The following is a 25,094-nucleotide window of genomic DNA, read 5'->3' as shown; positions in this document are numbered from 1 at the left end:
TCTTATCAGATGGTAAAGCTACCCATTCCTCTTGGCAAAAAGCCTCCAGTTCCTGTAAATACTTGGGCTGTCTTGCATGAACTGCACATTTGAGATCTCCCAAGAGTGACTCAATGATATTGAGGTCAGGAGACTGAGATGGCCACTCGAGAACCGACACTTTATTCTGCTGTAGCCAATGGCAGGTTGACTTGGCCTTGTGTTTTGGATCATTGTCATGTTGAAATGTCCAAGTATGTCCCATGTGCAGCTTCCTTGCTGATGAATGCAAATGTTTCTCCAGTATTTTTTGATAACATACTGCATTCATCTTGCCAACAACTTTGACCAATTTTCCGGTGCCTTTGTAGCTCACACATCCCCAAAACATCAGTGATCCACCTCTGTACCATTCATCACAGGCCTTGTTGACTTCTCTCCAAATGTAGCGTTTATGGTTGTAGCCAAAAAGCTGAATTTTGGTCTCATCACTCCAAATGACTTTGTGCCAGAAGGTTTGAGGTTTGTCTCTGTGCTGTTTGGAGTATTGTAAGCAGGATACTTTGTGGCATTTGCATAGTAATGGCTTTCTTCTGGCGACTCGACCATGCAGCCCATCTTTCTTCAAGTGCTTCCTTATTGTGCATCTCGCCACACAACATGTTTTCAGAGAGTCCTGTATTTCACCTGAAGTTATTTCTGTGTTTTTCTTTGCATCCCGAACAATTTTCCTGGCAGTTGTGGCTGAAATTTTAGTTGGTCTACCTGACCGTGGTTTGGTTTCAACAGAACCCTTCATTTTCCACTTCTTGATTAGAGTTTAAACACTGCTGATTGGCATTCTCAATTCCTTGGATATCTTTTTATATCCCTTTCCTGTTTTATACAGTTCGACTACCTTTTCCTGCAGATCCTTCGACAATTATTTTGCTTTCCCTATAAAACAGAATTTAGAAACGTCAGTACAGCACTGGATGAAAGATGCAATGGTCTGTCAAGAGTCCAGAAACGCCTTTTATACACACACTAATTACAAGCAAACAGATCACTGGTGAGGATGGCTACCTTTAATAGCCATTCCAACCCCTTTGTGTCAACTTGTGTGCATATTATCAGGCCAAAATCACCAGGGTATGTAAACTTTTGATCAGGGTCATTTGGGTAGTTTCTGTTGCCATTATGATTTAAAAATAGTAAACTTAGTTGATTGACAACACATGGCTTCACCCAAACACTAACCATGAGTTAAAGAAATGTTTTTGTGTTATTCATATTCTCTGAAAAATGGCCAGGAAAGCATAAATTCTGCCAGGGTATGTAAACATATGAGCACAACTGTACACAGTGGGGTGGATTCAAGAAGCAATTGCGCCTGTGTAACCATAGGTTACACAGCGCAATTGCTTACTTGCCCCGGCGTAACGAGTGCTCCTGATTCAGGAACCTCGTTACGCCGACTGCAGCCTAAGATCTGAGCGGCATAAGGCTCTTATGCCCGCATATCTTAGGCTGCATTCTAGCGATGGCCGCTAGGTGGCGTTCCCGTTGTGCTCAGTGTATAGTATGCAAATTGCATACTAACACCGATTCACAACGTTGCGCGAGCCCTGCGTACGCAATTTACGTCGTTTACGTACGGCGGTTTTCGCGCAAGGCTGCCCCTGCTATTAGCAGGAGCAGCCCATGTTACGTATACCCGTCGTTCCCGCGTCGCGAAATTAGAATTTTACGTAGTTTGCGTAAGTGAATCGTGAATGACGCTGGATGCCATTCACGTTCACTTTGAAGCAAATGACGTCCTTGCGACGTCATTTGCCGCAATGCACGTCGGGAAACTTTCCCGACGGAGCATGCGCTCTACGCTTTTCCCGCCCCCTACGGGATCATTTAAATTGCGTGCTCTTGCGCCGGGCATTTTGCCGGCGCGCCCGTGCAATTTACGAAGCTTATGCTCCGTGAATCGAGGGCAGCACAAAAAAATGGCGGGGGCGCAGGGCAAAATCGTTGCCCTGCGCCTCCATAATAAATGCGCAAATCTCTTTGAATCCGGCTCAGTATGTTTAAAGAGAGAGAGGGGGAGAGAATTACAGTTTTATGAGGTGCCAGAGAACTTGGATGAGTCAGGCCCAGATGTGATTGTTCCTCAGAGAGGAGGAAAGTTGTTTGACTAGGGGTCCTGTCTTGGGGGGTGCCACTGAAACATTGTGAGAGAGATACACTGGGTTGGTTTAATGAAGGAGTAGAGCATGTTTACTTTCAGAGTGAATTTTCATTTTGCAAAATTAATTTGTACTTATCTTAGTGAATGAAATGAAGTGAACATTCACTTTGCAAAGAATATCCAATAATGTGTAAGTAATACTTACAAAAGCAGGATTTGTGCTTGCCCGTGATTGGAAAAGGCTAGCAATAATAGAGAATACAGAGATGGCCAGGTAGCTAAATGTTGGCCATTTAAAGTTCAAGTAGCTTTATACACCATATAACTACATATTTAGGCTGAACTCCAGGCAAACAGCCAAATACAAAGACACATTTATATCTGGGAGCTGTTTTTCCTTGCCAAAGGATTTGTATTTCTGTCCATTATCATCCAGTCCTGAGATTGATATGGCATTGCCAGACAGCACAGCCCTGGCATAGTTTTACACTTAAAGTGGAATAAAAGCTGGGACGGATCCTATCCCACACTCCGCTGAGTGCTTCCGTTGGTAATACCGCTTCCTCCAGTCTGACCATCGGAGAGATATATTATTATAGCTGCATTAAATACAAGTCTAGCCGATAATAGCTTGTAAAAATCATGAATGGTTAATAGGACAGAATACAGCCTTTTTATACACTTTTAACACAAGGGGTTAGATAATGAGGTAGGGCTGGCTCGTAGATACTTCCCCCTCCCATAGAGCAACAACATAGCAGACAACTATATAATTAACGTGTTAATTAACACAGCACTTAAGGCAGCCCAGGTGACCAGACAGTCCATCTCCGTAGGTCAATGTGATCAGCTCTTTCAATGATCATGTATTTTTCAGAATTAACAACCAAGAATAGTTTTTGGGCAAATCCAAGAAAACAGTCTCTCAAAAATGTAACAAAAAGATTTATATAGCAATACTAAATAACAGGGTAAAAGTGGACAGAAAAGGTCCCTGCAGCCAGTGTCCGCGACAAAAGCTTAAAGCGGAGGTTCACCCAAAAACACAACTTTGTACCATCCAAACTAGCATACTAGCATCAGCTACAGTATGCCTTTTTTTTTTTTTTGCGCTGTACTTACGGTTTAATCCGTAACTTTCGTTTCAGACTCCCGTGGGGAGTAGGCGTTCCTATGAAGAGTGGAACATGATTGACGGCCAGCTATGGCACGTCACACGTTCCGAAAGTAGCCGGAGTAGGACTCGGCTCTTCACGTCGCTATACGGCGCCTGCGCACAGACTAGGGCTGACTGCACAGGCGCCGTATATGTCCGCGTCCTATTTCAGATTTTTTCGGAAGGCATGATGCGCCATAGCTGGACGTCAATCATGTACCACTCTTCATAGGAACGCCCATTTCCCAGCCGGAGTCTGAAACGAAAGTTGCGGATTACACCGTAAGTACAGCGCAAAAAAAAAAAGGCATACTGTAGCTGACGCTAGTATGCTCGTTTGTATGGTAGATAAAGAATTTTTTTTAGGGTGAACCCCCGCTTTAACTACATCTATTTTTAAAAATGTTCCCTTTCCCTCCTTCTATCTAACCTGACTGACTGATTGACAGCGGCGGGAGATAAATGTCTCAGCCAATCATGGGACAAATTTCATAGGATTTTTCCTATTCGGCTCCTATAGACTTCAATGGGGTTCGCCGTTCGGGTTAGAACATTTCTCCCTGTTCAGGAGTTCTGCTGCAAACTGAACAGAGGGGTGTTTGGCCCCAGGGCCGATACTCCCTATAGGCTCACTATGCAAGCCGCTTAGGGCCCCGCAAAGCTGCGAAGGGCCCCCCAAATTACTAGAGGCCCCGTCTGGTGAGAAGTCATTTTTTGCCCACTCACCCTGCTTCTAAACTCGCTGACTGAGTCATTTCCGACAGCAGAACACCCCCCGCTTCTCAACTTTCTTTAATGTGACATGTCACTGTCGTCAGCGCCCCCCGCTTCTCATTTTTAATGTGCCATGTCATTTTGCTTAGGGCCCCAGGGAGGTCAGGATCGGCACTGTTTGGCCCATGTCTAATGAACACAGCTGTTTACTTTTATGTGTTTTAAAGCTGCCTGTAGTTTAATGCTTAATTTTTATTACAGTTATTATTCCATGTATTGCTTTACAATTCTATGAAGAATATGCATTTAGAAAATCCTGCTCACCCAATGAGTACTAATCTAACATACAGGAAATTTACAGTAGGCCTTCATTTGGTCATTTATTAGGCATCTCATTTATCTGACCTGTCACTCATGTTTGTAAGGAAAAGGAAGGGCAGTACCATAGCCATTCCATTGAGTACAAGTCACAGTAACAAAATCATTTCACCAACCTATCAGCATACAAATGACCTGATTTAAACAAAGGAAATCTGATATCTTTATTATGTTCCAGTTCTTGCATTTTAACTCTGGGGCTTGCTAATATTCAGCCTTTGCTAATTTTGTAGTCTCTAGGTTTTAGATTTTACATTTGGATATTTAAAACCTAATAGCTTTTTGATTAGACACCTGTTACTTTTATAATATTCTCTCTTTTTCTCTATTGTTGGAGGTTTGGTTTTTAGGCTGCAATACGTCTGGGGAAGTGATAGGAGTATGGTTTTACTTCTAGGTATGTATCTTTTGTATGTGTTCTTCTTCTCAGCCTTTTGGTCCACTACCTATAGAACAATACATTACTACCTCTAGAACAATACATTCGTTTGTGCATTTCAGCATAGCTAACATCAAAATCTAATGCCGCGTACACACCATCATGTTTCTTGTCGTTTTTCACGACGTGATTCCTCTCCAGCCTGACTTGCAAACACGTTCATGCAAAAAAACGTCCGACCAAAGCGCGGTGATGTACAACACGTACGTCGGCACTATAAAGGGGAAGTTACTTTCAAATGGCGCCACCTTTTGGGCTACTTTTGCTGATCCTTGTGTTAATAAAAATTTGGTAAAAGAGATTTGCGTTTTTCAGTCTTCGTGCTTTTCAGTCCGTTACAACGTGACGAATGTGCTATCTCCATTCTGAACGCTAGTTTTACCAGAAAGAGCGCTCCCGTCTCATACTTGATTTCAAGATTGCACGTTTTTTTCCCTCGGACGAGAAAAAGACTGACGTGAAACACGACGAAAAAAAAGAGAGTTGGTTTCAATTTTTTGCAGGCAGTTTTTTCATAGAGAAAACCGCTAGGGCGCATACACACGACCGCTTTTCTCGACCAATATAAAAAATGGCAGTTTTCTCGTTGTGAAAAACGATCTTGTGTACGAGGCATAAGAGAATGTCAACTTTAAGCTGGCCATAGGTGTTTTTTTTTTTTTTTCATTCAGCCACATTCAGATGTTAACCCCTTCCCAGCAAGTGTCATTAGTAAAGTGACAGAGTATATGTATTAGGCTGGGTTCACACTACTACACTACTTTCATCCTACTTTGCTCTGTGTTCAATGTTTCCCTATGAGAGCGTCTTGTAGCGTCCTACACAAGTCGGTCCGACTTTGAAAATGCTCCCTGTACTACTTTTGGTCCTACATTGATCCTACTTCAGGCCCATTGAATATCATTGAAGTCGGACCAAAGTAGTATCCTGTTCATGAAAGTAGGATAAATGTAGGACCAATGTAGCAGAGCAAAGTAGGATGAAAGTAGTGTAGTAGTGTGAACCCAGCCTCAGTGTCACTGGTTCCCACAGAGTGTCAAAAGTGTCAGTTAGTGTCTGATTGACTGCCATACTATCATAGTCCCACTATAAGTCACTGATCATCACCATTAATAGTATAAAAAAAACAGTATACAGTATATTATATAGTTTGTAGACCCTATACCTATACCTTTCACACAAAGCAAAGAGAAGAAAGTAAAATATATTATACTATATATAGTAAAAATAAAAAAACTCAGTGGCGATTAAATACCACCAAAAAAAAGCTCTATTTGTGTGAAAAGAATTATATAAATTTAATTTGGGTACAGTGTTGCATGACCATGCAATTGTAAGTTATAGTAACGCAATGCCAAAAAGCAAAACATTACCTGGTCATGAAGGGGGGTAAATCTTCCGGACGGCAATCGGTAAAATACCTGCAGTTCATGGCAAGTTGTATCATTGTATATACTATTCATTACCTCTATTGTGTTTATTGGGCACCAGATAATGGGGAGAATTCAATTAAGCTGTTGCGCCACTTTTCTGGCAGCAACTGCTTTTGTTAATGTGTTGCGTCTGATTCAAAAAACACCTGTGACAGTATTGATTCTGACAGCAGACTCGTGTGCCAAACCCAGGTAGTTCTAATTTGCTCAACTTCTACATTGTGGCACAACTTTTACATTGTGGCTCCAAATTCAAAATAAAATTCTGACAGTTCATAATGCCGCATACACACGACCATTTTTCACGATGTTAAAAATTACATTTTTTTTTATGTCATTAAAAACTATCGTGTGTGGGCTCTAGAGCATTTTTCACGACGTAAAAAATGGGCATTAAAAATTTAGAACATGCTCTAAATTTTCGTGTCGTTTTTCACGTTGACGTTTTTTTCACGTCGTGAAAAATGATCGTGTGTAGGCTTTAACGACGTGAAAAAAACATGCATGCTCAGAAGCAAGTTATGAGACGGGAGCACTTGTTCTGGCAAAACTAGCATTCGAGATAGAGATAGCACATTCATCACGATGTAACTGAAAAGCACGAATCGTCTCTCACCAAACTTTTACTAACACAAAATCAGCAAAAGCAGCCCCAAGGATGGCGCCATCCGAATGGAACTTCCCCTTTATAGTGCCGTCGTACGTGTTGTACGTCACCGCGCTTTGCTAGAGCATTTTTTTTCACGATCGTGTGAAGGCAAGGCAGGCTTAACAATAATCGGATTGAAAAAAACGATGTTTTTTCTAGGCCAACCACGGGTCCCGCGGACTCAATGTCCACAGGGATACCCGCGATTGTCTCATGGAGAGGAAGAACGGTGTGGGCTCCAGAGCATTTTTTGCGACGTTAAAAATGGCCATTAAAAATTGCTCTAAATTTTTGCGTAGTTTTTAACTTTGTCGTTTTTAATCCTATGCATTGAAATGCTGATGTAAACAGGTATTTCCCCATTCTTCCTAGTGACAGGACACTGATCACAGCTTCCTGTAATCGGGAGCGGTGATCAGTGTCGTGTCACATGTATCCCATCCCCCCCCACATGTATCCCACCCCCCTACAGTTAGAACACATCCCTAGGACACACTGCACCCAATCAGCACCCCCTGCTGGTTAACCCTTCACTGCCAGTGTAATGTTTACAGTAATCAGTGCATTTGTATAGCACTGATCGCTGTATCAATCACAATGGTCCCAAAATAGCGTCAAAAGTGTCCGAAGTGTCCGCCATAATGTCGCAGTCACAATAAAAATCGCTGATCACCGCCATTACTAGTAAACATTTGTTTTTAATAAAAATGCCTAAAACCTTGAGACTTTAATATCACTTTAATTCATAGTCTGATGAAGACTTACTCCTCCTTTAGATGTCTCTATATCTATGTTTCCACTGTATGTTTGTTCCACATGTTTTTTTTTTTCTATGCTTCTGTTTTTCACAGTTAGTGTTAAATTTCCTTTGACTTTTCACTACTAATATTTCCAATGTCTGACATATTACGTGTTTTCATGAGTTTCTATCATTTTATTGTTATTCCAATATAGATGTCTATTTATGCATTCTAGATTTTGAATTCTACATTCTGTATTCCCAGCCAATAAATGTGAGGACACGTGTGCATGCTGATATTTATTACAACATTCTTAGCATGCTAGAGATTTCCAACTAGTGTTTTTACATTTATTAGGAACTATGGGCCAGATTCACGTAGAATCGCGGCGGCGTAACGTATCGTAGATACGTTACACCGCCGCAAGTTTTCATCGCAAGTGCCTGATTCACAAAGCACTTGTGATGAAAACTACGCCCACGGCCTCCGGCGTAAGGCGGGCCAATTCAAATGGGCGTGTGTCATTTAAATTAGGCGCGCTCCCGCGCCGGACCTACTGCGCATGCTCCGTTTCCTAACTCCCGCTGTGCTTTGCGCGTCGTGACGTCATTTTTTCGAACAGCGACGCGCGTAGCGTACTTCCGTATTCCCGGATGTGTTACGCAAACGACGTTAAATTTTAAATTTCGACGCGGGAACGGCGGCCATACTTTAGACAGCAATACGTTTGCTGACTAAAGTTAGGGCACCTAAAACGACGACTAACTTTGCGACGGGAAACTAGACTAGCGGCGACGTAGGGAACGCGAAAATCCGTTGGGGATCCGCCGTAACTCCTAATTTGCATACCCGACGCTGGTTTACGACGCAAACTCCCCCCAGCGGCGGCCGCGGTACTGCATCCTAAGATGCGACAGTGTAAAACTATTACACCTGTCGGATCTTAGGGATATCTATGCGTAACTGATTCTATGAATCAGTCGCATAGATAGAAACAGGGATACGACCGCGTATCAGGAGATACGCCGTCGTATCCCTTTTGTGAATCTGGCCCTATTAAATCCTTGCAAGTGCAAGTAAATTCCATCTTGGAGATCTAAATCCTGGGTGCTGGAATTATTAAAATGAAGCTGTCCCATCACTAAGGCAATCACGGATCACTTTACAGAGACGATTACTTACTGACTATCAGCTGAATCACATGGGGCCCATAGTCTGCCCATGACAGGATAAGGTCCATTTTCACCAAAGGAAAAAAAATACCAAAGTGTGCCTCCTGGGGGGCTGTGAGCTACTTCAGCAGCATAGGTTTTAGGCCCCTTTCACACGGTCAGACCGTTCAGGCCTGCCTGTCAGTTTTGTCGGTGGACCTGAACGCCTGTTGCATGCAATCCTATGGAGCCTCGGATGTCAGCGGAGACATGTCCGTGACATCCGACCCGATCCGCCAAAATCAGACGTATGGTGCTACTTACCCATCTGTCCATGACGGATCGGATCGGGTGAGATCTGATGAAAACGGACTGTCTGTTTTCATCAGATCTCTCCATAGGACACAGCGGCGCTGCACAAGCCCCTCCCCACTCAGTGAGCAGAGAGGGACTTGTCATCCGCGTGCTCAGTGGAGAGATCTCCAGCTGAGCTGGCGGTCTTCGTAGCGACGGAGTCCGCCTCGTGTGAAAGAGGCCGTAGGGTCTGCCCTTTTTGCAACCCCTTCTGTCTACTTCTGCCTGATTTGCAATTTTTTTAGGTCAGTCCAGCTATTTGGCCAGTGACCGGGATGTGGTACTGGTGATGATGGGAGACATGTGTTACCCTCCAAACAGACAAGGTTAATTTGGGATGTCAGATTTCTTATATTAGAAAGTAAAACTTACAATGGTTGTACTGTCAACATTGTTTTATTCCTAACCTTTACTAACATTACATTTCTTTACAGAGGAGTTTTTTTTTAAAGAATAATTATTTTTAGTTGCAGTGACCTCTATTACTGTTAATGCTACTTTCCATTAAATTAAAATATGCACACCCTACAAAATATTTTCCTATGGACCACATGTTCATGTGCATCCTGAACAGTTGTTAATCATTTTATATTACTTTAGCTACTTTGAGAAACATTCAGATTTTATTAGATCATGAACGCTTAACCGGAAACAAACACTCCCTCTTAGATCTGTATGTAATTCAAATATTTGCCTTCCCCTGCTCTATTTTGTGGGCTTGAATGGAGAAAATACCAGTATGCAGTATAAAACAAATACGTAAACTCATTTATTTGACTGCTGTATGTATTTAGGCAACAAATAACACGAAGATGTAGTGTTCCTGATGAAAGTAAAGATCTGTCAACCCTATTGTTCTTTTTACTTGATAAAAATAAAACTGCTGTTTTTTTCCCCATTCATCACTGCTAGGTAAATATGGTTAAAAAAAACCTTCCCCATTGCTCTGTGTGGCATTTCTTTGTGTATAAACAAAGTCATGTTACCCCTCTGTCACTGTGTGGCATGGCTTTGCTTAAAAAAAAAGTGATGTCACACAAAGCCACATGATGACCATGGGCCATATTCTCGTATATTTCCCTCGTGCGGCGCGTAAGCCATTTACACTCCGCCGCCCCAACCTACAGGAGCAAGTGCTGTATTCCCCAAACACTTGCTCCGTAGTTTGGGGCGGCGGAGTGTAAATGGCCCGGCGTAGCCACGCGTATCTCCAAGGGGGCGGCTTCTATTTAAATTAAGCGTGCCCCCGATTCTAACGAACTGCGCATGCGCCGGGCTTAAAATAGCCCAGTGCGCATGCTCCAGTTCTCGGCGTAAAACGTCAATGACGCCGACGTGTGCGTCATTGATGTAAAGTTGTATTCAAGAACGACTTAGGGAAACGACGTAGCCGACGGAAAAACATGACGCGGACCCGACGCCATACTTAACATGGCCTACGTGGGACTTGCGTAAACTTACCCCTCATATAGCAGGGGTAAGTTTACGCTTACGCAAACGACGTTAGCGACGGTTACGCGACGCAAATTCGTTCGGGAATCGGCGTATCAGGCTCATTTGCATAAACAAATGAGACCTGAACGTAAACGCCATCTAGCGGCGGGCGGAGTAATTACATTTAAGATCCCACAGTGTAAGTGACTTACACATGGCGGATCTTAAGTGTATCTATGCGAAAATGATTCTAAGAATCAGTCGCGTAGATACACGGGCCAAAAAAGAGAGCTACGAGGGAGTATCCTGAGATACTCCATCGTATCCTTACTCAGAATATGGCCCCATATCAATATTGACATGTTGACAACATGGCATTGATGATCAACAAAGCTATGTGGTCACAGATGTGACAGTTGCCTAAATTCTATTCATTCAGTGTAAATGTATTATTGAAGCAGGTCCATGAAAGTTTAAAGCAGGCATGTTCAAAGTCCGGCCCGCGGGCCAGTTGCGGCCCAAGGTCCGGTTTTATACGGCCCCCAGTTGCAATTTGCTTTTATCACTTTTGTGGCCCCCAAGCTCCAAAGCCTGTTGGGAAGCTGACAGCACGCAGCGCCAATAACAGAGACTGAGTCATTTCCCGGTCCACAGCTGCAGAGCTCGCAGTGTCTCAGTGCCTGTGATTGGCGACAATGATTGGCTGCGGCGCTGCGTGCTGTCAGCATCCTAGCGGGCTCGTCCAAGGTCGTCCTTGCAGTGAGAGGCACTCGAGGATTTCTCAGGGGATAAGATAAGTTTACTACTGTAACAGATATAAAGCGAATATTTAAATAAATATAAGAATTTTAAAAGACAAGCTCATCCTTGCCTTGATCTGAGCTTGGGCACCACAGAAGAGATCAGGGCAAACAAGGGAAAATTACAAGTGGGGGCCAGAAAGAATATTAAAAAAAAAATCTCATCTATGCCCTGAGTGGAGCTTGGGGCCACAGAAGAGATAAAGGCCAGATTTCTCAGGGGATAAAGAAGAGAAAATATATTTTTTTTACAACCTGAGCTCATCCTCTGGGATTTGTTGGGGGCCAAAGAGGATATAGATATATATATATATATATATATATATATATATATATATATATATATATATATATATATATATATATATATATATATGTATATATATATATATATATATATATATATATATATATATATATATAGAATTCTTTTTGGGCAGTGTTTAGTACTCCCACGAACACACTTACACCAAATTTTAATGGTTCAAAGAATGTCGGGCAAAATTTTCGGCCATCACGCATGTTCACTTCATCAAATCTGGCCCTCTTTCAAAAAAGTTTGGACACCCCTGGTTTAAAGGAACTTTCTTGGCAATAAGAAGCTATTTACACAAAACCAGTTTGCTGATTGAGAAAACTCCAGTTTTATTGTCTCCACTGAGCATTTTCATTATTAATTTGATGCAAATTCTACTTTAATCAAAACCTTTCAGGAAATGTTAGATAATGAATAGTTCTGAACGCCAGGTGCGTTCCCCCTTTTTTCTTGGACCCACCACAAAGTGCCAAAATGCAGTAATATAGATGCAGCTGTATGAACAACATCAATACGTCCTTTCCCAGAACTATGCAAATCTTTCAGGCTCCCCGAATCCGAAATATTCCGATATCTTCAATCCAATTTTTTTATGCTCCTCTCCTCAATATTAACAATACCATAAACACCCTTTCCCAATTTGAACACATTTGTCTAAAGGATCCACATGCTAAAAGTCACATTTCAATAATCTATTCTCAACTGATCACTAAATCAGATACAATTTTACCAACATATGTTGCTAAGTGGAAAAAGGATCTTGATCGCAATATTGATCTTCAGGTATGGTCTAATATATGGTTTTATACTAAATCTTCAACAAACCTAATGCCCCATACTCACGATCGAATTTTCCGCCTGAAAAACCTTGGATGGTTTTTCTGACGGAATTTCGCTCAAGCTTGGTTTGCATACACCCGGTCACACAAAAGTTCTCTGAACTTTCGCCCGTCAAGAACGCGGTGACGTACAACACTACGACGAGCCGAGAAAATGAAGTTCAATGCTCCGAACATGCATCAAATTGTTTCCAAGCCTGCGTCGGAATTTTGCGTATCGGAATTGCTACAGACGATCGGATTTTCCGATAGGAATTTTTTCCGTCTGAAAATTTGAGAACCAGCTCTCAATCTTTTGTTGGCAGAAATTCCGACAGCAAAAGTCCGATGGAGCATACACACGGTCGGAATTTCTGTTCAAAAGCTCACATCGGACTTTTGCTGTCGGAATTTCCAATCGTGTGTAGGGGGCATAATGGCAGTTGATACATCATATAAGGTACTTACACAATGGTACTTGGTTCCTGCTAGAATAGCTAAATTTGCAAAAGACAACTCAGGCCTATGTTTTCTCAAAAAAGGTACACATATGCACATTTGGCGTAACTGTCCAATTGTACATACATTTTGGGAAAATGTCTTTCTAATAGCCTCAAAAAATTTTGATTTCTCTATTATACCAGACCCGATAACAGCTCTCCTAAATTTCTCACACATAAACAATTTAAAGCGGAGGTTTCCGTCGATTTTTTTAAAAAAAGCCAGCAGCTACAAATACGGCAGCTGCTGACTTTTAAAAAATGGACACTTACCTGTCCAGCGCGCCCGCGATGTCAGCAGACAAGGGTGAGCAATCGCTTGGTCCTCGGCTGCTTCCACCGCCATCCTCGGTGAGGGAATCAGGAAGTGCCCGCTTCCCTACTGCGCATGCGCGAGGATCGCGGCGCGCTGTCACTGGTCCCCGCTCTCTCCTGGGAACAGTGTTTCCCAGAAGACAGCGGGGAGGGGGGGTGACGTGACAGGCTGGATTCCCAGCAAGGATCAGAACCCGGAAGTGGTGCAAATACCTGTCTCAGACAGGTATCTGCACCCCCCTGAAAGGTGCCAAATGTGACAGAGGGGGAGGGATCCAAAAAGCGGAGGTTCACTTTTTGTGTGAACCTCTGCTTTAAGCTATTCCTTATATTCTTGACAGTGGCGTAGCAGACAATAGCTAACGCGTGGAAAACACCTTTTTTAAACATTGCAGAAACCAAGCTCAGAATTAACCAATCATTTATACATGCTAAGATGGACGCTCTAGTTTGACAATCTATGGAGACCATAGATCAAACATTGCATACCAGACAACTTTGACAATCGAGTACTCTCGTCAAGGTAATTGACACCCTCTCATGGATTTTTCTTATCATAGTCTATAAATAATGTTTGTCTCCAGAACCCTGATGTTTTCCCTTCCCTTATACTCTTATTTTTTCTTATTATTTTTTTTTTCTCCTGCTCTTTTAAGAACTATTCTCTTTCTCGATTCAATTTTTACAAACAATATTTGTTACCAACAGGTAATTTGACATAATCACAGTTATGGTCAATATTATAGATGCAAAACATTAAATTAATTTGTCTTAGCGGTATCCCCGAGCGTGACTCGGGGTGGTTTTTCAATGCTATTATCGGTATCCCCGAGTCACGCTCGGGGTAGATGTGCAGAGTGTGCAGCGGCGCCGCTTACCTGCTCGCTGAATCCACAGACAAGTTACTCACCTTGTCCCTGGATCCTGCGATGCATCCCCGCTGTGTGAGCGAGCGGGTCCTCGCTCGATTCACACAGCGTCCTCCTGTGCCGCCGATCTCCGTTCCCTGCAACGTTACGACGCACGGGGGCAGAGAACGGCGCCAAATTCAAAAAAGTAAACAAACACATTACATACAGTATACTGTAATCTTATAGATTACAGTACTGTATGTAGAAAATACACACCCCTTTGTCCCTAGTGGTCTGCCCAGTGCCCTACATGTTCTTTTATATAATAAAAACGGTTCTTTCTCCGTGCAAACTGTAGATTGTCCATAGCAACCAAAAGTGTCCCTTTATGTCAAAAATGGTTTTAGAGCAGCTAGAAAACAGTGATAATAAATTATAATCACTTGCAGAATTGTGCGATAGCGATTTGTGGGGAAATTTGTCATAAAAAATGTAAGTAATGACAGCGACAATTCTGCAACTGAGCAAATTTCAGTGATTTTGAGTTGATTACATTATTGAATAATTTTTATTATAATTATATTATTATTTGTTATAATTATTTATAATTAATTATATTATAATTTATAATTTTTTTTTTTTTTTTAATTCATACCCGGGATGCCTACTAGACTCTTGTTTGGTCAGATTTAAATGAGTTATTCCTAAGAATTGCAGGCCTACAGTATAAAACGCCAAATTTCCTTGCAAAATAATTGTACCGCTTTTGGTACGTAATTCCAGACAGAATCATACCGCCAGGGAGGTTAACTCCAATTTATTACGATTTTCAACTTTTCAACTGAAAACAATATGACAATCTAATATTTTATTATTAAACGGAGTGATTATTATAACACTATGAGAGCAAAGGACTATCTCAAAGAGAACGCTTCTCCACCAGCTATAATTTAGTTTTAATGTTTATTAGTTGGGTATCTGCATTGCATTAAGCTCTACTGAGAAATGTTCCACTCTGCATTGTATCATGTTGCATCACTGCTACCAAATGATAAACTGCACAGTTTTTGCTCATGCACATAAGTTTACATAAGCATTTGGAGTGAATCACGGGAAAATTCTTACTGAACATAACCTTAGAGTTCCATACACTTAAGTAACTTAGACTAGTTTAGTTTTATCTTCATTAATTACCAGGTGCCTTACGTAATATGTCCAGACACTATAACCACACACCAGAACAGAAGACAGTTAGAGCTACCTAGATATTTAAAAAAAGGACAAAATTTATGTATTATGGAGTACAATGTACCGTAACAAAATTTCAGATCAAATTCAGATTTCAATAAACTGAGCAATTATATCTGGTTGTTATTGCTATTGGCTGCTGTAAATTACAGACTGATATTTACAAAATCAAGATCAACAAATAGCCTATGCGTAGTAAGGAAACGCAAAAGTAACAGAGACATTTCCTGTGGCTTTTTTAAATCAAACAAAAGATTGCGGACCGGTTAAACCTTTCAGAAATATAGACGTATTGGTTTGTTATCCATCTGGGTAAAGGAAGGCTCGTAGATGTGGTGCATCTGGATTTTGCAAAGGCATTTCAATACAGTTTCCCACAAATGTTAACTGTACAAACTAAGGTATGTTTGCATGGACCATAGGGTGAGTACATGGATTGAAAATTGGATACAGGGGCGAGTCCAAAGGGTGGTGATAAATAGGAGTACTTGGTCTGGTGTGGAAAGTGCGGTCCCCCAGGGTTCTTTCCTGGGACCAATCCTATTTAATTTATTCATAAATGATCTGGAGGGTGGCATATACAGATCAATCTCAGTATTTTCAGATGATACAAAGCTAAGCAGGGCAATAACTTCTCTGCAGGATGTAGAAACCTTGCAAGAAGACCTAAACAAATTATTGGGGTGGACAACTACATGGCAAATGATGTTTAACCACTTCAGCCTGGAAGGTTTTACCCCCTTCCTTACCAGAGCGCTTTTTGGCACTGCGACGCTTTAACTGGTAATTGCGCCGTCATGCAATGTTGTACCCAAACAAAATTTGTGTCGTTTTTTTTCCTCACAAATAGAGCTTTCTTTTGGTGCCATTTGATCACCTCTGCGGTTTTTATTTTTTGCGCTATACACAAAAAAAAGAGCGACAATTTTGAAAAGAAAACTATATTTTTTACTTTTTGCTATAATAAATATCCCAAAATTTTTTTTTTTTTTTTAATTATTTCTTCATCAGTTTAGGCCAATATATATTCTTCTGCATATTTTTGTAAAAAAAATTGCAATAAGCGTATATTGATTGGTCTGCACAAAAGTTATAGCATCTACAAACTATGGGAATGATATATGGCATTTTTATGGCATTTATATGTAAAAAAAAAATTTTTACCAGTAATGGCGGTGATCTGCCATTTTTAGTGGTATTGCGACGTTGTGACAGACAGATTGGACACATTTTTGGGACCATTGACATTTATACAGCGACCAGTGCTAAAAATGCACTGATTACTGTATAAATGACACTGGTAGTGAAGGGATTAACACTAGGGGTTACACACACAAATCCCCATGCTGGCGCTCATGCACGCGATCGCGCCCTCTGGCGGCTCTTAAAGGTACCTCGTACCCGTACGGGATTTCACGCAGGGGAGCCATTCTGCCCCCGTAAATACACGTGAGACGGTCGGGAACCGGTTAATGTTGAAAAATGTAAAGTAATACATTTGGGTGCCAAAAATATGAATGCAATTTACTTGCTAGAGGGAGAACTTCTGGGGGAATTTTGGATGGAAAAGGACTTGGGGGTCTTAGTAGATGACAGTCTCAGCAATGGCACGCATTTCCAAACTGCTGCAAGCAAAGCCAACAGAATATTAGCATGGGGATTCACTCCAGAGTTTAAACGATAATTCTTCCGCTCTATAAGACTCTGGTCCAGCACCTGGAGTATGCCGTTCTGGGCACCAATCCTCAGGAGGGGGTGTGCTGGAACTGGATAGAGTACGGAGAAGGGCAACAAAGCTAATCAAGGGACTGAAGAATCTCAGCTATGGGGAAAGACTGCAAGCACTGAACTTATTCTCTCTGGAGAGGAGACATTTGAGATGGGACATGATATCAATGTATAAATACTGTATTGGTGACCCTAGCAAAAAACTTCAGTGAAAGGAAATTTAACAAGACTAGCAGACATTCACTAAAATTAGAAGAGAAGCGGTTTAACCTTAAACTGCATAGAGGGTTCTTTACTGTAAGAGCAGTAAGGATGTGGAATTCTCTTCCATAAGCAGTGGTATGAGCAGGGAGCATCAATCCTTTCAAAAAACTATTAGATGAGTACCTTAATGACCACAACACACAGGGGTATACAATGTACTATTAACATACAAACACACACACACACACAGGTTGGACTGGATAGACTTGTGTTTTTTTTTCAACCTCACCAACTATGTAACTATGTATATTTTGGAGCAACCATTAGAGTTTAACATCCTGGTGGATGAATCAAAACCTCATTTTAAGTCACTTTCAGAGAAGTATTAGAGAAGAAACTTCACTACCAAATTGTAGGAAATAAACTAAAGCTGGCCATACGCTGTTTTTTTTGTGTGAAAATAGCAGCATTCACTTATCAATAAAAATTGTCCCTTTGACAGAAGTCTGTCAAGTAGGGATGGCCAGACAGAACGACAGTCAGTCCCAACTGAACCAGTCAAATTTCTACCAGCTTAATATTTTGAAATCAGGACCAACTTTTCTCCATCTTGCAACTCAAATTAAGCTGAACATATCCTGTTGGGTTATATCCTTTTACTACCTTTAAGCCTCGTACACAAGACCAGTTTTCCTGCCAGGAAAACTGCCAGGAGAGCTTTTGACTGGGAAAACCAGTCACGTGTATGCTTCCTCGCAGTTTTCCCGATAAAAATTATGGCGGGAAAATAGAAAACCTGCTCTCTATTTTCCTATGGGGAAACACTGCGAGGTAGCATACACACGGCCGGGATCCCCGGCCAAAGCTCTCCCTGCAGTTTTCCCGACTGGAAACCTAGGCGTGTGTACACGGGGAAACTTACCGTGCAGGTTCTCGGTTCTCCCGTCCGGATTCCTGGAGGACTTTATACCGCCGGGAATCCCAGTCGTGTGTGCAGGGCTTCAGCATCTCAGTCTTTGGAGGGACTGAAAGAAACACTTTTGTAGCTTTCCTTACAGAATAGTGAAAAACCAGCAGTGTATAATTCCGAATTTACAAGTATCTAAATAACCTAAACCCTCCTTTGCTTTGATATAGTAGCTGCCTCACAGCCATGATAAATTATGGCCAAGTAGGAGAGCAATTATAGTTCAGACGGCTGTAGCCTAAGGGCACATAGCTGTGTGTGTGTGCTGGTAAAGTGAATATAAATGCATATTTAAAAACAAAAAACAAACATGTCATACTTACCTACTTACCTGCTCTGTGCAATGGTTTTGCACAAAGCAGCATTGATCCTCCTTTTCTGGGGTCCCCCGCTGGTGCACTTGGCTCCACTGACTGACATCTGGCAGGTAGGGATGAGCAGATCAGTCCAGGTTCAATTCTTGAAAGGTTTGTTGAAACCTACTTGAAATCTGCAAAACCCAAATGTGGCTGAAAACTTTATTAAAATCTATAGAGGGAAGCTTGATTATAAATTCTGACCATTTTCAAGGCTAATGGGCAAGCTTTAGTCAAAAAAGGCATTAGCTGAACATTATCATAGGGGATATTTAACAAAGCAAAAAAAATAAAAAATATTGTACAATGTGCAGGGTGTTCTTTGTGAATGTGAGTTTGAGAATGACATGGCAAAAACACTAGTCTTTTAATACGTGCTTGGCAGAAGCTTTTAAACTGTATGTACAATTTTCAGACAGCATTAGTGACTGTCAGTCACTTGCTCTGTGTTCTGTCCCTCCAGGGCTCACTGCAACATTGGACTGTGGAGGGGGCAGGATCAGCTAGCTCAGGCTCTCAATAGCGTGCTGAAAGGCTGAGCCAGCTGCCAGTCAGGTATCTGGGTGGATCCTAACAAGTCGTGATCCCCCCAAAGTCTGGACTGGCTGAGTGACGTCAGCCAACAGCAGACTTTAGCCTGCTGTTGGCTGAATATGGGTCACAGGACTGCAGTGCAGGGACCCATAGGATAAATAGGACCAAAAGAGCTTTGGCCCGCGATTTATATCAAAATAAATGAAAAATTAGAAAAAAAAAACAATGGGCCAGATTCAGATACAATTACGTTGCTCCACGGCAGCGTAACGTATCTGATTTACGTTACACTGCCGCAGGTTTACAGCGTAAGTGCCTGATTCTCAAAACTCTTACCTGTAAACTTGTGGCGGTGTAACGTAAATGCGCTCGGCGCAAGCCAGCCAAATTCAAATGGGGCGGGCACCATTTAAATTAGGCGCGTTCCCACGCCGAACGTACTGCGCATGCTCCGTCAGGTAAATTACCCGACGTGCATTGCGCTAAATGACGTCGCATGGACGTCATTTGTTTTGACGTTAACATAAATGGCGTCCAGCACCATTCACGCACGACTTATGCAAACGACGTGGTTTTTTAAATTTTAAACGACGGCCATACTTAACATGGCTTAGAACAACTAGGGCTCAGTCCTAATTTTACGTGGCGTAACTCGACGGAAATGGCGTAAAGTTAGATCGACGGGCAGCGCGGACGTTTGGGGATCACCGTAACTAGTCATTTGCATATTCTACGCCGACCCCAATGGCCTCGCCACCTAGCGGCCGGCCTAGAATTGCATCCTTAAGATCCGACAGTGTAATTCAATTACACCTGTCGGATCTTAGGGCTAGCTATGCGTAACTGATTCTATGAATCAGTCGCATAGTTAGGACGGCCGTAACACAGAGATACGACGGCGTATCAGGAGATACAACGGCGTATCAGGAGATACGCCGTCGTATCTCTTTTGTGAATCTGGCCCATTATTTTTTACTTTCTGCTATAAAACATATCCAATAAATAAATTGGAAAAAAATGTTTTCCGCACATTTTTTGGTAAAAAAAAGAAAACCCAATAGGCGTATATTGATTGGTTTGTAGTTTGCAAAAGTCACAAACTATGGGATTTTTTTTTTACTAGTAAAAATGGCAAATAGCAGGACTGTGATACTGTGATGGACATTCTGGCACAAATTTACACTTTTGACACTTTTTGAGGACCAGTGAAACTAATACAGTGATTGCGAAGTAAAGGGATCGTGGGTGAACTGAACAGTGAGAGAGAAAAAAAAAAAAGGATGATACTACAATGAACAATAAAGATGAAAGTGAACAGACACCTATAATCCTGTAAAGATTTAACAGTGAAAATACATAGTAAAATGGCTACTACATATACAAACACCCAAACTAGCAAAAAATAAGTGAAAAAAAAGTGCAAAACTATCAAAAATCACACATGTGATAAGTCCTGTCCATAAATAAGGATTAAATCTAGCAGTCCAGTAATTCCTCCACAGAACAGTGTCTAGATAAAACACCTCCACCAAAAATGCAACGTGCACAAATGATATCTTCAATGATGACAACTTTGAGTGTGCTGGCAGCTCACCTCATGGCTGCTTGTCCAAACAGCTAACAGAGATACTGATCGCAGCTGAATGAGTGGCCTGACTCCTAAGACAGCTCTCAGCGGCCAATGTGTGTCATGGAAAAAAGAAGATATATGCAATGCATATAGCGTGACACTGTGAGGGTACCTCCAACAGGTAAAGATTTGAGAAAATGCACTCACATGAATGAAAGGACAGCGGGCATAAATCCACGAGTAGGGATGAGCTTCGAGTTTGAGTCGAACTCATGTTCGACTCGAACATTGCCTGTTTGCTGAACAGCGAACAATTTGGGGTGTTCGCGGCAAGTTCGAAAAAGCCATAGAACACCCTGGAAAAGTCTATGGGATAAATCTAAAGTGCTAATTTTAAAGGCTTATATGCAAGTTATTGTCCTAAAAAGTGTTTAGGGACCCGGGTCCTGCCCCAGGGGACATGTATCAATGCAAAAAAAGTTTTAAAAAAATGGCAGTTTTTTCGGGAGCAGTGATTTTAATAATGCTTACGGTGAAACAATAAAAGTGAAATATTCCTTTACATTTCGTACCTAGGGGGTGTGTAAAGTATGCCTGTAAAGTAGTACTTGTTTTCCCGCTTAGAACTGTCCCTGCACAAAGTGTAATTTCTGAAGGAAAAAAAGTCATTTAAAATCGCTGCTCCTGAAAAAAATGCAGTTTTTAGAACTTTTTTTGCATTGATACATGTCCCCAGGAGCAGGACCTGGGTCCCCAAACACTTTTTAGGACAATAACTTGCATATTAGCCTTTAAAATTAGCAAACGTTCGAGTCCCATAGACTTTAATAGGGTTCTAAAGTTCACACAAACTTTTGGTCTGTTCGCAGGTTCTGGTGCGAACCGAACAGGGGGGTGTTCGGCTCATCCCTATCCACGAGTGCCGAACTCGTATCCCCTCAGAGTGTCAGCTATACAGGTGAGAGTGTGATCTGATCCTCATGCGTCCAAATGGCAAGGCTCAATGTATCATAGGAGCATTAGGAAGAACGAAAAAAAAGACCATAGCGTGACTCCATATAATGGATACATTTAATAAAAAACAGATAAAAAACTCACATTTAGGTAGTGAAGTAGAATAAAACATCCACAAGCGCCAAACTTGTATTAAAACTTCAGACTCTGTCTGTACCCGTTGCTCCAATCCCGCTCCAAGGGATTGGAGCACCGGGTACAGACAGAGCCACCACCAGTCTTTATAAATACCATGGATTGTATACAGTTATAGTTATTTATTCTGTGCTACTTTCAGAAACAAAGTATCTACACTCTGTCTCTGTGTTGCCATTGTTAAATTGCTTACTGTTACTGTTTGAGCAATTCTGCAAGAACAGAAGAAAAAAAAATAGTTTTGTTCCAAATGTTCACTTTGTAACATTTGCTGAGTTTGTTCTGTACATCCTTCATGCTGGATTATTGTTCCACACCCACAGAAGTCAGAAGTTTCCACAAGTACTTCAGAAGAGATAATAATTTATTGTTCATGCTGGTACAAGCGAAGAAGCTCAATAATTAGCAGTATTGAATCAACAGTGTTGAGAATTTAAAAAATGTACCATGGACATAATTTTAACAAAAAAGTTCCATAAACAACTTAATATGTTCTACAATAATGTTACAAATACAGTTGCAGTTCCGAAAAAAAAAGGGATCCGCATTAAACTCTTATGCCTTGTAGACACGATAGGAATTTCTGATGAAAAAAGTCTGATGGAATTTTTTCATCAAAAATTCCTATCTTGTGTGGGCCCCATAGGATTTTTTGGCCGTCAGAGTTTAAAAAATAGAACATGTTTTATTTTTTTCTGATGGAAAAAAATTCTATGGGAAATTCCGATCATCTGTGTGGAACTCCGACGGAGAAAAAAACATGCATGCTCAGAATCAAGTCGACGCATGCTCGGAAGCATTTAACGTCATTTTCTTGGGTCATCGTGGTGTTTTACGTCACCGCGTTTTGGACGGTCGGAATTTAGTCTGACAGTGTGTATGCAAGACTGATGGAAGACAGCTTGAACGGAATTTGATGCTGTGTACACATGATTGGATTTCTGATGGATTTTTCGTCGGAAATCCGATGAAACTGACTTTCATCAGTCTTGCATACACACTATCAGACTAAATTCCGACCGTGCCAAATCACGGTGACGTAAAACACTACGAGGAGCCGGAAAAAAAAATTCCGAGCATGCGTCGACTTGATTCTGAGCATGCGTGGATTTTTCTCTGATGGAGTTCCACACAGACAATCGGAATTTACTATCGAAAAAATGTAACACTGTTCTATTTTTTTACACCGTCGGACTGTTTTCATCGGACAAATCGATCGTATGTATGTAAAATTCCATCAGATTTTAGTCCATAGGAAATTCCTATTGTGTGTACAGGGCATCAACAATTATAGTAGAAAAAGCTCATTCCACCTCTGTATTCTATAATATATACTATTCTGAAGAGTTCAAGTAATTTCATAGCCAAAATGCTGATTTTAAACATGTGTGCGAAAAAAATAAAAATAATTGCTCTATAGGGGAAGTGGTTAAGGATTGGTAAGCTGCAATAGATACCATTTCTGTTTTGGGGTTTATTACCATTTTAAATGGTGTTGGGTATACCATAATAATAAATTGCCAGTAAACTGCAATTACCCGTTAATGTGTGGGTGGCTGTGGGTGGCTGTGGTAGAGGAATCTACCATCAAAGCATTCTGAGCACAGCAGAGCACTCTGGGCCACAGGTTCTGTTAACTGAAATAACCTAATTTTAATTGTCTTTAGCAGTCAGGTCTCTGAGGTTACCCATAGATTGGTCCAGCATACCTGTATGATCCAACTTTCTTATAAAATACCTTTCCATAAGTATACATGTTTGGATTTGTTTAGCATACATGCCAATAGTACATCCCTCCCATTAGCTTATTTTTGAAAAAAAAAGCCACCTGAGACCTGGAGACCCTTTCAGCACTTTACATATATGGACACTTATCTCCAAGAAGTGGCGCAGTCCGTTTGAACCCGGTGGGTGTATTCCGTTTCCCAGTCGAAGTGTACTATCCTGTTCTCCAAACCTTCTTGATTCTGTACTTAGTTATTGCTCTTCTCTATACCTCCCCTTCTCTTCCCTTTCCTCCTGGCCCTTGCCCCCCCCCCCCATATCCCCTGTTACTCCTACCCCCTCCCCACAACCCCTGCCCAAACATGGGCTGCTTAGTCAGATGCTGAGAATATCCTGTTGCGCATTACTCTTCCATGTGTTCCTGTCATGATCTGTGTCATGACTCTGGTCACCTGCTGGTGGCACTGTTCTCTTCAGTAACAGGGGTGCAGTTCTGGTGGCCTCCAGCAGGTGTCGCTCAATACAGATTTGCACAGGTATTTAAGCCCGCCCTAAACTGGAGTTCAGGGCTTCAGTATTTGCTTGTCAGCCTGTTCCCTGCCTGACCTGTTGCCCATCTGTTCCTGCTTCGCTCCCTGCCCTGGATCCTGTCGCTTATTGACCCCGGCTTGTATTTTGGACTTCGCTGCTCTCTCCTATCCTTGACCCCTGGCTTGGACCTCGGACTTGCTTATGCCTTATCCCTGCATTACCTGCTTAGTGGTTTTTGGTTGCTGTGTCACGCTTGCTTCCATTGATTGTTTTTCACGTGTGCTTTAACTTAATAAACATATATATATTTTTCACTATGTTGGTGCCTGTTTCCATTAGTGCAGCCCATTGACCTGTACTCAGTACTCGGATGCCTGCGTGGGCATCCCCTGACATAATACTGAAGCCATATAAACAGGTCGGCTGCACTTGGGAAATTGGCTCTGGGCATTTGGTTTTATAAAAATGCATCTAGAAGAGATTGTGTACCTGTCACTCTTGGCAACAGATGACAGAGATTTCTGCTATCAGGAATTAAGTGAATACACTAGTGAGCAGTTGTTGGAATGTATCCGTATGGCTCATGTTTTTATTGATCATGGCAGTGTTTTGTTTGATGATGTGCAGCCATTGATTCGGATCTGCACAGAGTTGGCTCAGTCTGATGCTGCTACTGGGCGTGACGATTACACACCTCCTTTTAGTGCAGCTCAGGTAGAGTCTTTGGTGTGGCTGTTGGAGGATGATTCAGCCTTCTTTCATGAGCAGTACTCAGCTTGTCCTCAACAGGTGCTTGCAGCATGCATTAATTCTGTGCAGTCTCTGGTCAGACAAGCCAGGTGCAAATCTGATTTTGTACAGCCATTATTACAAGCCTGGTCCAGTTTGTTGTAC

The sequence above is a fragment of the Rana temporaria genome, chromosome 3, assembly GCF_905171775.1.
Source record: "Rana temporaria chromosome 3, aRanTem1.1, whole genome shotgun sequence".
NCBI classification, from domain to species: Eukaryota; Metazoa; Chordata; class Amphibia; order Anura; family Ranidae; genus Rana; species Rana temporaria.
This window is presented reverse-complemented; position numbering follows the sequence as displayed.